At 34.8% G+C, this 12,494-nt stretch overlaps 1 pseudogene; it reads right to left on the bottom strand.

Moving 5' to 3' along the window:
* Window positions 1–2,373: 2,373 nt before the first annotated feature.
* LOC107567597 (actin-related protein 2-B-like) lies at window positions 2,374–12,088 on the bottom strand (annotated as a pseudogene).
* Window positions 12,089–12,494: the final 406 nt, after the last annotated feature.

Raw genomic sequence — 12,494 nt, 5'->3', positions numbered from 1 at the left:
TTTTAAAAAAAATATATACAGTAACTATATCTATATAGTTGGAAACAAAGTTATTCACACATTCTGCTCTTGCTGAACTTGTAACACGTATATGTATTTATATTTCGTTATGAGATGACGTGCAGCTTCAGCACCTCCAGTGTGGACAGCGACACGCTTCCAGTGTGAATACAGTGTGATTCTGGAGTATGTTTTGCAGTAACACTGCTGGCACTACAGTCGGTTTGTGGTACTCTGATTTTACAAGTTTTACTTGAACTGCACTGGCTATTTTGTTCGCTGAACATTAACTGATCACCGTGGACTTGCTCACTCAATCACCACTGGCCTGATATTTGTGTTTATTTGACTTTTTCCTTCATATTCTTCAGAAAGCAGACTATTTCATTGTGTGAAGGATGTAGTGAACATGTGGCATCATGATCATTTGTGAATACTCATGTAAATAGACTCCAAAGAACCAGCTGGTTGTGTTTTGCAGACGTGTTCAGCACTAATATTGTATGTTGTGGCGCTCGCTGAATGAGCTCACGGTGGGCAGATAAACGCAGACACTGTCAGGAGCTGCCCACAATTCAGCTCATACCGGGAAGCACATTTTGCTAAGTCAGGATGTATTTCCCTCTCGGATTGAGGAGAGGAATGTGATTCTCAAAATGGCCATCAAGTGTCAAACTTGGGTGTTTCATAGGGAGGTTTTAGTTTTAAACCCGGGTCATATGCATGAAACGGTGCTGTTTGTGCCTGAAAAATGCTGGATTTTTACAAAAGATTTGATTGTTTTTTGAACCAGAATTAATACCCCATTTAAATTACTAACATGGTCACTGCCTTACACAGCATTTAATGTTACTGTTACCATAAAAGAAGCTATTTGGACCGTGTTTGGACTGTAATATCTAGACTTATAATTTGAATAGATAATTCTAGTAGTATCACAAGTTTTGTGTGCCTTACAACATTAAATAAAAAAATTATAAATTAAAATGATACTTGCATTTTTAAATGAATGCAAATATAGTTTAAAATGCAATCAATTTAAAAATACAATCACATAATTTCATAAATGCATTTTAATTGAATTAATGTTGAAAATTTTAAATTAAATTATTTTAGCTACAGTACATGATGTGATTCAAGCTTTATACTTTGAGGTCAGAATTCGCTTGGCTAAAAGTCTCAAGTCTCCAGTTAAATCTGACAAAACAATAACTGCTTTAAAATTAAAAACTGTTCATAAATAAATGAATGTTTATTTCTTAGTTTGGTTTTGCTTAGTTTATAGTAAGTTTAGGTGCTTTCATCTTATATGTATATATATAGAGAAAGAGAGAGAGCTTTAATTTTTATTTCAGTATTAGTAAAAAATTTTATTTATGTAATTCATGTTTTTTTAGGTTTAACCTTTTCATAGAATATTTATATTTTATTTCAGCTTCATTCAAAAATTTAACATTTATACTTTGAGGACAAATTTGCTCGGTCGAAAGTCGAGTTAGTTAAATCTGACGAAATCGAAGAAAAACAGTTCATAAATAGAGTAAAAATGCTTTATTTTTATTGTTAAAATTATAACGTTTGGTGTTTTAGTTTGGTAAGACAGCAGTAATAATATTTAGTCTTATTTGAAATAATCAAATATGGTATGAAGTCTAAAGTATGAGGGTTATTTTAGTATTATTGAGATATTAAAGTCGTGGCCTAATGGTTAGAGAGTCAGACTCGTAACCCAAAGGTTGTGGGTTCGAGTCTTGTACCGGCAGGGATTGTAGGTGGGGGGAGTGAATGCACAGCGCTCTCTCCCACCTTCAATACCACGACTGAGGTGCCCTTGAGCAAGGCACCGAACCCACAACTGCTCCCCGGGCGCCGCAGCATAAATGGCTGCCCACTGCTCCGGGTGTGTGTTCACGGTGTGTGTGTGTTTACTGCTGTGTGTGTGTGCACTTTGGATGGGTTAAATGCAGAGCACTAATTCCAAGTATGGGTCACCATACTTGGCCACATGTCACTTCACTTCATATTATTATAGTTTTTATTCGTATTTTGAATTAGTTTTTATATTATAATTTTTATTATTATTTTTCAAATATATTTATTTCCGTTAATTTGAGCTATTTTACTACATGAAGATCAGCTAAATGAAAATGAGAAATGTTGCCTTGGCAACTAAATGGAAATAAAATGTTTTTTTATATATATATATTTAATTCAAGTAATGAAAAATGTTTTGATTTTAGTTTCAGTTCACTATAATAACCCTGATGAGTATTTCTTTGGTCATTTATTTTGCTAGCTAGCTAGTGTTTGAGCTATACATTAAAGCCTTATATAAACTCCTCAGACGTCTCTGATATGCGGTGATAAAGCATCTCATCTCGGCGCTCCTCCCAGTTTGTCCAGCACCTTCAGGCCTCTCTCCTCGTACTCGGCTCTCGAGAGCCAGAAGGACTCCTTGTCTTTCATGATGTTGGCCAGCACCGCTCCTCCCATGAACACCATGTGTTTGCGCCGCGGAGGGCCTTCGATGCAGATCTTACATTTCTGTGGGAGAGAAAGTTGCTGGTGAAGGTCAAAATCAGCTTGATTGGAGCAAAACAAATGACGACTAATACAGGTGTTCAGTTTCTGACATATAGCCTGAATCTGAAATAGTTTATTGTGAGCAGTGCCTCTGTTAGCTTCATTTACATGTCAGCAGCAGCTCTCTCTCTCTTGCTTTTCTAAGGTCTTTGTGATGTAAAACTGCTCACCGGGGCCTCGTGTGTGAATGCTTTTAACACACTAATTGAGTTTTTGAAAAGTCCATACACTAGAGATCAATCAATCATAGATTGTGCGATAATTACAGTCATTGAAAAAAGCTCATTCCCAATTAATCGGTCAAAGTTTAATAAAAAACTATATATTGAACTGAATAAGGTGAATCTTTATATCATGGCATTATTATTTTATGAGGTAAATTAATTTGAAAAGAAAAATTGCACGAGATAAGACATTTTTAGACAATGTATCTTCAATTAATTTTTTGTTTTACAATATTTTCAATTGCCTTTTTTATATTTACAGTTTTTCATTTTAATTATAGTTTAGGTTTTAGTAATTTTACTGTGCTTTTATGATTTTATTAGTATTTGTATTTTAGTTTTACATTTAGTATTTTAAGTACTTTAACTTATTTCAGTTGTCAACATTTCTAATTAAATTAAAATTTAGAATTTTTCATATGACCCCTTTAATGAGGGGAAAAAACTACACTCCCATGAAGCATTTTAACTAGGGATGCACATTATTATCGGACTGATATCGGAATTGGCCGATAATGGCTTTAAATGTAAATATCGGCATTGGGGCCAGATATAAGAGGTTTTTTTTTTACTTTTTTTAAATAGTTTTTCATCTAATATTTATATATATATATATATATTTTTTCAGCTTAATTTCAATTACCAATTTTTTTTTTTTTTTTTTTTTTTTTTTTACAATATCAACACTGTAGCCCACTGGCAATTTGTTTTTGTCTCGTTTTAAGCATAAATCTAGCAATTTTGAGGTTTATGCTTAAAATAAGGGGATGGGGGGGGGGAGTATATTTCTAATGGGAAAATAATACAAATAAGCTTAAAAACAAAGCCTTAATATTGAACATTGTTTTGCTTCTCACATAAATTGATCTTGTTTTGAGGGTGTTTCTATTAGGGAGAAAAATACAGAAATCCTAGCATATAAATGAGCAACATTAGCATTATAACCGCTTACAGAGAGTTTCTCAGTGTCTCCCTTCAGCACTCTCTCCAGATACAGCTGCTTGATCTCGCGCTCCAAACGGGAAGGAAGTCCCGGATACATGGTGCTTCCTCCAGACAGGACGATGTGCTTGTAGAAATCCGACCTTCAGATGGACAGAAAAATCCAGATGGAAATCAATTTAATTTCTATCAGAAACAACTGTGACATGCTGAAAATGACCTCAGAGAAAGTGCTTCGGTTGGGTTTAACCTGAAATATTCCTTTTAAAAAACTAGCTGTGCTGCGTAAAGGCTCTCCAGAAGGTCTTGGATAAAAATACCCCCTGACTTGTTAGCAGAAGAACATTTGCAGGACAAATCTGTCCAATTACTGACCATACGTCAAGTCAACTTTTGCACAGAGTCAAGCATTAAGCGTCTGATTGAGGACGATGCTGTTGAATGATTCTGACCTGATGTCAATGTCTGCTGCCTGGATGGTGTTGAAGAGCAGTTCGGCCACACCAACACCCTCCACGTTAATGAGATGAGGCTGGAAAAGAGCCTCTGGCATGCCAAACCTCTCGCCTCCGACCATTATCGTCCGCCCATCTGGTAACTGCACACAAAAAAGGTCAGTCAAATTTGTATTTTTTGTAAAGAGGTCAGTCAAGTTTAAATATACATGCATGAGAAACTTATAGCAGCTCTCTTGTGCCCCCTATTTGCAGATACATAGAGTGCATCAGTGCTTTTTGAGTGATTTTTTTTCCCATACATTTTTCTTACAGGGATTTTTTTTTTTAGTTTTCATTAAAGAGTTAAAAGCCTTGAACCAAACCAACCTGCTACTGGGTGAATCACAACACTGCTTGGAAGCAAAAAAGTATTTGAAAATCAAACAAAAAGATAAAGGTACAAGACCAGCTTTAATGAGGGGAAAAAACTACAATCCCATGAAGCATTATAACTAGGGATGCATGATATTATCGGACCGATATTGGGGCCAGATATGTCTTGCCGATAAGAGGAATACATTAACTCACATGTGCTCAGGGTGTGCTAGCAATTAGATCATGTCAACAGTGTGGCTCATTCTTGAAGCAAAGTTTTGTCTGAATGATGATTAGATTCACTGTCTTGGATCACTGCATTTAAACTGAGAATGCATGTACAGAATGAAGCATTCAATGTGTGATAGAGTAAAAAGTAACAGCACCAGGGGCAGCCTCCCCCGGGTCCTAATGCCCGCTCTGTAAGGAGTTTTAATTCTGTAAGGGGCGCTGTTGGCCTACTTCTAATTAAATGAAAGCAAAATACACAAATAATATTTAGACTGTGTTTCTGATTAAACAGAGCAGTAATTGATGCCATAAAATGATGAGTATGTTTTGATTTAATTTAAAGGTCAGAAGCTATAGCTTACAGGAACAAACAAAAAAAAATCATAAACATGACACTTAAATTAAATAATTTTATATATACTGATTTGTTCATTCATGTGTAATATGTTACGTTTTTAAACAAATTATGAGCTCTAAAATATTTTCTGAATTTTTACAACTCTTTTGCTTTAGACCATTTACAAATGTTAAACCTTAAAATAAAAAGTTAAGGTTACTACTGCATCTTTCTGGAAAAAAATGCAGTGATTAATATATAGTTTATTATTTTCAAATCTTCAATGTACTGTTTTTATAAAATAACTTTATTATTATTTAATTCTAACAAATAAGTTCTTGTTAAAAACTAACCAAAATTAAAAATAATTATATATCAGTATCAGCCAAAATGAGCTGAAAATTATCGGCATATCGGATATCGGCAAAAATCCGATATCGTGCATCCCTAATTATAACTGACATAATCGCATTAAAAACTATGGTGTGATACAAAACTATTATTTTAAAGTTGTTGATTTTACTATAGAAACAGTATTTTACATTTATTACCAAATATCAGTAGTATATATACTAATATTGTTTGTGTAAGTATTGTGAGAGCGTAAAGAGATCAACTTGATTACATAATTGTCAGTGCATCATGGGAGTGGGCGGAGCTAAAGAGCTCTTGGCAACTGATTGGTGGAATTCTTGCACAGCATCATGGGTAATGTAGTTTTCACCACAAATTCCATTGTTTAACAGGGATATTTAAGAAAATAAGTTGAAATAATGCAAACAGATGGTTTGAACAAAAACATATACCATTGATTAACAACCATGAAGCTCACAACAGGTCTGTCTTTAAATATTTATAAGTTATCGTTAAAAATTATTTTCCCTAATAGAAATTGATGGTTTAATTGGAAATCTCAACTGGAAAGTTAAAGTAATATGCACTATATCTGTAATTCTCAGTTAGTTTTGGACAAGCAATATAGTATCAAACTTAGCCTATTTTTGTTCATGGTTTGCGAGGGCATTTCCTAGAATATCTTCATTTTCATCAAGTGTAAGAGTATTTTGTGTGTTTTTAAGTGTATTACTGTGTAGGACTCCACCAGGACACTGGTCTCATTGGCCAGTTTCTGTTCGTGCTCAGTGTTGTAGCCAACAAAACACAGATTCTCCTTCATCATCCGCACCGTCTCGAAGTCCGGATGAAAGATGTATTTTTGCTAACACTTATCATATATTGGTGATTTAAAAATAATAATAATTCTAGATTCTAGTTTTTAATCCATTTTAAGATAATTTGTGACCCTGGAGCACAAAACCAGTCTTAAGTCGCTGGGGTATATTTGTAGCAATAGATCTGTAATTCTCAGTTAGTTTTGGACAAGCAATATAGTATCAAACTTAGCCTATTTTTGTTCATGGTTTGCGAGGGCATTTCCTAGAATATCTTCATTTTCATCAAGTGTAAGAGTATTTTGTGTGTTTTTAAGTGTATTACTGTGTAGGACTCCACCAGGACACTGGTCTCATTGGCCAGTTTCTGTTCGTGCTCAGTGTTGTAGCCAACAAAACACAGATTCTCCTTCATCATCCGCACCGTCTCGAAGTCCGCCGTGTGGTTGAAGGCATAGCCTCGCAGGAGCAGAAGCTGCACAGATGAATATATAATGGATGAAAGATGTATTTTTGCTAACACTTATCATATATTGGTGATTTAAAAATAATAATAATTCTAGATTCTAGTTTTTAATCCATTTTAAGATAATTTGTGACCCTGGAGCACAAAACCAGTCTTAAGTCGCTGGGGTATATTTGTAGCAATAGTAATAGCAAAATTATCCATTTTTATTTTATGCCAAAAATCATTAGGATATCAAGTAAAGATCATGTTCCATGAAGATATTTTGTAAATGTCCTACCGTAAATATATCAAAACTTAATTTTTGATTAGTAATATGCATTGCTAAGAACTTCATTTAGACAACTTTAAAGGTGATTTTCTCAATGTTTAGATTTTTTGCACCCTGAGATTTCAGATTTTCAAATAGTTGTATCTCAGCCAAATATTGTCCTATCCTAAGCTTTCAGATGATGCATAAATCTCAATTTCGAAAAATTGACCCTTATGACTGGTTTTGTGGTCCAGGGTCACATTTATGAAAATTAGTCCGCAAAATAGACAGTTTAATGAAATATCTCAGGTAGAAGTTAAACTCGAAGGCATCTGTGAATTAATACTGATTACAGTAATGCATTTACAGTGCAAGCCAAGAGTCCTGATATTAATATGTCACAGTTTCCACAAAAATATGAAGCAGCACAACTGTTTTCAACATTGATAATAACCAGAAATGTTTCTCGAGCAGCAAATCAGCATATTGGCATGATTTCTGAAGATCATGTGACGCTGAAGACTGGAGTAATGATGCTGAAAATACAGCTTTGATCACAGAAATAAATTACATTTTATAATATGCTCAAAGAGAAAACAGTTACTTTAAATTGTAATAATATTTCAAAATAGTAAGTCATTTTGATTAAATAAATGCAGCCTTCTGCGTACCATAAATTGAAGAACACTGTTCTCCAAAACAACTTTGGACCCCACTGATATGGATGCAGAAGTTTGGAAAGACATGAGGATGAGTAAATGATGACAAACTGCTCGTTTTTGAGGTGAACTGTCTCTTTTAACATGTACTGAACCGGTAACATTGCACTAAAGTGTTCGTCCTCGGTTTCCATGGTGAGAACAGAAAAGTGGAAAGGAAAATGTCACCTTAATCAGACATCCTGCGACGTCTAAACGGCGCGTGAGGTGAGGCAGAGAGAGTCACACCGTCTCCTGAGTCGACCACCACACCGGTCAACAAACCTGCCACACGAACACAGCATGCACTCAGGGTTGCCAAGTCTGCGATTTTCAGAAATGGGCCCCTTTTAAACGGTTGTTGCGAGTTGATTTTTTTCCTGCGTGTTTGACATGTTCAATGTTGGGAAGGTTACTTTGGAAATGTTAGAAAAGTTACCCTGTTTAAAATGTAATAAGTAGTGTGACTATTTCAATTACTTTATTAATGTAACTGATTACATTTGATTACTTTTCTACATTTCTAATGAATGTTTTCAACTGTTAATCATTTTCAATCATTTAAAGCAGACAGGGTTAACCTTACAGTAGCACTCGACACTGATTACGGTCAAGACTTTCAAAATCCTTCTTCACTTGAATTGAGATCATAATAATTTAATTTAAAACACAGCCACCACAAAATCAGACTTTAGCACTCGACTCTTTACTTTGAGATCATTCTGAGGTTAAATACAGATTTAAAATGTTTTTGAAATCTTTTTCCATTTCTTTTACTGAAATAAAATAAAAAATCTTTTACTGAAATCTTTTAATGTTTTACTGTTTTTTAAATCAAATCTTTGCACAGCTATCACAGGAAACCTTGGAAAAAAAGTTCATCTTAAAAAATAAAGCATATTCTTAAACCCAAATAGGAAATAAAACAGTTAAGCATATTCCGTGTCCTAAACTCCTGAAACATTGGTGTCTCATATTTTAAAGCAGTCAATGCAATTTGGGAAAGAAATCAATAATATCTGCATGTGCGTGAAAATATTCAGATGTAACCCACTTTGTAATTGTTAACAATTTCATAAATAACCGTAATTTAATTACACTTTTTTTCTCAGTAAATGTGACAAATGTAACAGTTACATTTATTTTGTAATTTAACTACGTACCGCTGTTACATGTAACTAGTCACTCCCCAACACTGGACATATTGCATATTTGACTGGAATGTTTATATTGATATATTTTAGGCCCATTTTCTTTCTACCAAATGCAAGGTGACAAGTTTTGTGAGGGAGGGTACCATCCAGCCTTTGGGCTTCTTTGAAAACAGACTGATTTTTCAAATCCCGCCTTTTAAATAAAACAGACAATCGCCGATTGATAAAGTTATCGTGTCTTAGGACTGCACATGCGCAATGGCTGGATCAACCCGAAGATTTTTTTAATGCTAATTGAGCTTAAAGGGATAGTTCACCCAAAAATTTAAATTCTGTCATCAATTACTCACCCTCATGCCGAACACAAATTAAGATATTTCTGATGAAATCTGAAAGCTTTCTGACCCTCCATGAAGGGTATTACTACGATCAAGGCCCAGAAACGTAGTAAGGACATCGTTAAAATAGTCCATGTGACATCAGGGGTTAAACCATAATTTTACGAAGCTATGACAATATTTTTGTGTGCAAAGAATACTAAAATAACAACTTTATTCAACAATACTTCTTCTCCTAGGGCGCAATTTTGGAGAGTCACGACGCATGCGCAAGCTCTCCTCTAAATGTAAACAAGGCGCAGCGCGTGCGTGTTCAACGTCAGCTGCATCACACGCATTTGTTGTTTACATGCAGGAAAATCATGCGCATGCATCATTATAATACCCTCCAAAATGGCACTCTAGGGTGACGCGGAGGAGAAGAATTGTTAAATAAAGTTATTTTAGTTTTCTTTGCACATAAAAAGTATTCTCGTAGCTTCATAAAATTACGGTTGAACCCCTGATGTCACATGGACTATTGTAACGATGTCCTTTCTACGTTTCTGGGCCTTGATCGTGGTAGTAGCCTACCCTTGCTGTCTATGCATGATCAGAAAGCTCTCGGATTTCATCAAAAATATTTGTGTTCTGAAGATGAACGAAGGTCTTACGGGTTTGGAACGACATGAGGGTGAGTAATTAATGACCGAGTTTTCATTTTTGGGTGAACTATCCCTTTAAGAAACGATATTTATGGGAAAGTTCATGTCAGATTATTTGCTCATTACAAATATGTTATTTAAACGTTTAAATAACAAAACTTTCATAACATTTACATTTACCGTTGTTTATGTTGAGACAATGAAATATCCAACGCAACTACTAAACCTATTTTTTAATCTTCCGCTTACTTTTTTTAAAGATGAAACCGTAAGGCATCATTACGTATTCTAATGATAAATTGTTCTAAGTTGTGATAACTAATCAAAGCAATTTTTTCAGTGTTGTGATATTAGGGTGATTGGGTTAGTTTGGCCTATTTTTGATTACCCATTGACCTAGTTTTGTTTTGCAGACCTGGCAACCCTTTTTCATCGACGTTCAGCACATTTCAGAGGTTCACCGGTCTGTTTTACCCTGAGCGTAGAGAGTCAGCACGGCCTGAATGGCTCGGCGATCTTCTGCCGGTTCTTCAGCGGGTTCAGGGGCGGCTCCGTCAGCAGGGCCTTACAGTCGGGAGGGTTGATGTTGAGCCGCTGCGGGCCGAACGTGTGATCCCACAGGTGCAGCATGTCCTCCCAGCAGCGGACTATCCCGATCTCCATGGGGTACGAGACCTCCAGCATGGAGCGGCATTCGCTCGCCTCATCACCAACCATCAGATCCTGAAGAGAGGCAAACAGTGCTGACTTCAGTATTGAACGAGTAAAAAACAATAACACATTATTAAAGCATTGAGGGTGTTGAATTTTTAATTATAACACGGATAGTTCCGGTCCTTGATTCTGATTGGCTGAGCCGCGTTCAAAGCTGTAGTAAATTACTCTACAAACACACACCTTTGTTTACGTTTGTGTGTTGCTCTGCAACCACTTTGTTGGAACCACAACTGTTTCTGAGGAACTACATTGATTGGTGGATTTTATTTTGTGAAACCTTACTACGTATATGGAATAACCGTTTTATAAAAGCAATAAGCCCCGTGAAGCCGTGGTTTACAGTGAATTTTATAACAGCTTGCCTAACAACGCCCCTTAGCTGTTATAAATTCACTGTAAACCACGGCTTCTTGGGGCTTATTGCTATATTATGCTTATTTACTTTAATAAAAAAAGTATTTTTATTCAATTCATTTAAAAATGCATCTGTGTATTCAATTAATTATATACTCTTGCCAATTTAAAGATGGAGTATAGTTTCTGCAGCAAAAATAATGAATCTCGCGCAGCTCTAATAATCTGCTGTTTAATGTCAACGGTCTTGACATTTTTTAAAAGAAAATTGTTTTGTTATATATCTGAAAAATATAAACCTATATTAGAATATGACAGTGTATATGTTGTTTATATTACATTTCTGTGATTATTGAAATGTTTGAATCAGTCTTGAAATGTATGAAAGGACAAGGGATATGTTATAGCATTAAATAATATGGAATAAGGCACTTAAATGTACAATAGAAGATATATTAAAACGAGGAATAGAATTATTCTAAATCATTATAAATCTACAAATGAGAGATGTTTTATTGCTATCTTGTAAGATGACAATGTGTATTAGTGTAATTCATTTATACTACATTAGTATGATATATTTATTAATATTTTGAATTATTTAATATTTTGATATTTTCAGGTTGTATTTTAGTTTTGTCATTTTTATTGTTTGTTTGTTTTAAGCAGTTCTTTATTTTCTAACTTTATTTTCTTTTTATTTCTTTTAACAGTTTTATTTCAATGTAATTGTAGTGTTTTAAATGTATTTCCTTCACTACTTGGTATTACAACATTTTAAAATTTCATTCATTTTTTTCATATAATATATATATATATTTTTTTTTTCAGCTTTATTTATTTATTTTTGGCTGGATAACTCACCTTGATCTCTATATTCCCAACTTTTGTGTCTGACCGAATGATGGGACGTTTAAAAGTTTAGTTAAGAATGTCAGAAGCTTTTAAAACGGCAATATATTTAGTTCCATGTACGTTTCCTTCAACCTTCATTTCAACACAAATAGTGCTGATGTTCAGTCCTGTGCATCAGTATCCAGTATTTAAATCAGTGATATTCAGTAGCAGCAGATATAGCGTTTTAGCCCCATTATAATGACTTGTGTATCTCTTACCCCCGTCCCATTGTCACAGATGACCACTTTCCTCCCGCCGCTGTCCATGCTGTTTCAGATGAGCTGCAGGGACTGTCAGTGCATTCGGTGACGATGCAGACGCTCGTCAGTCTCAGTCTGGCTGTTTTGTGAAGTGAGGTCAGATCTAAAGGGGCCGGTTTACCTGAGGATTATTTTTTTTTATCTTGCACAGTTACACTATAGACATGTCATTTAATGGAAACGTAATGCACAAATCTTAGAGTAAAACCTGTTAATTTCTGAACTGCCAATTATCTTATCACACAGTAAATATGTGAGCCTGGAGCACAAAAGCAGTGTTAAGTCGCTGGGGGATATTTGTAGCAATAGCCAACAATACATTGTATGGGTCAAAATTATCCATTTTTCTTTTATTCCAAAAATCATTAGGATAATAAGTAAAGATCATGTTCAGTAAAGATATTTTGTAATT

The sequence above is a fragment of the Sinocyclocheilus grahami genome, unplaced genomic scaffold (genome assembly GCF_001515645.1).
Source record: "Sinocyclocheilus grahami isolate Dianchi unplaced genomic scaffold, SAMN03320097.WGS_v1.1 scaffold1172.1, whole genome shotgun sequence".
Lineage (NCBI taxonomy): Eukaryota > Metazoa > Chordata > Actinopteri > Cypriniformes > Cyprinidae > Sinocyclocheilus > Sinocyclocheilus grahami.
Note: the sequence above shows the minus strand (reverse complement) of the source record. Positions and strands in the feature narration are given on the sequence as shown.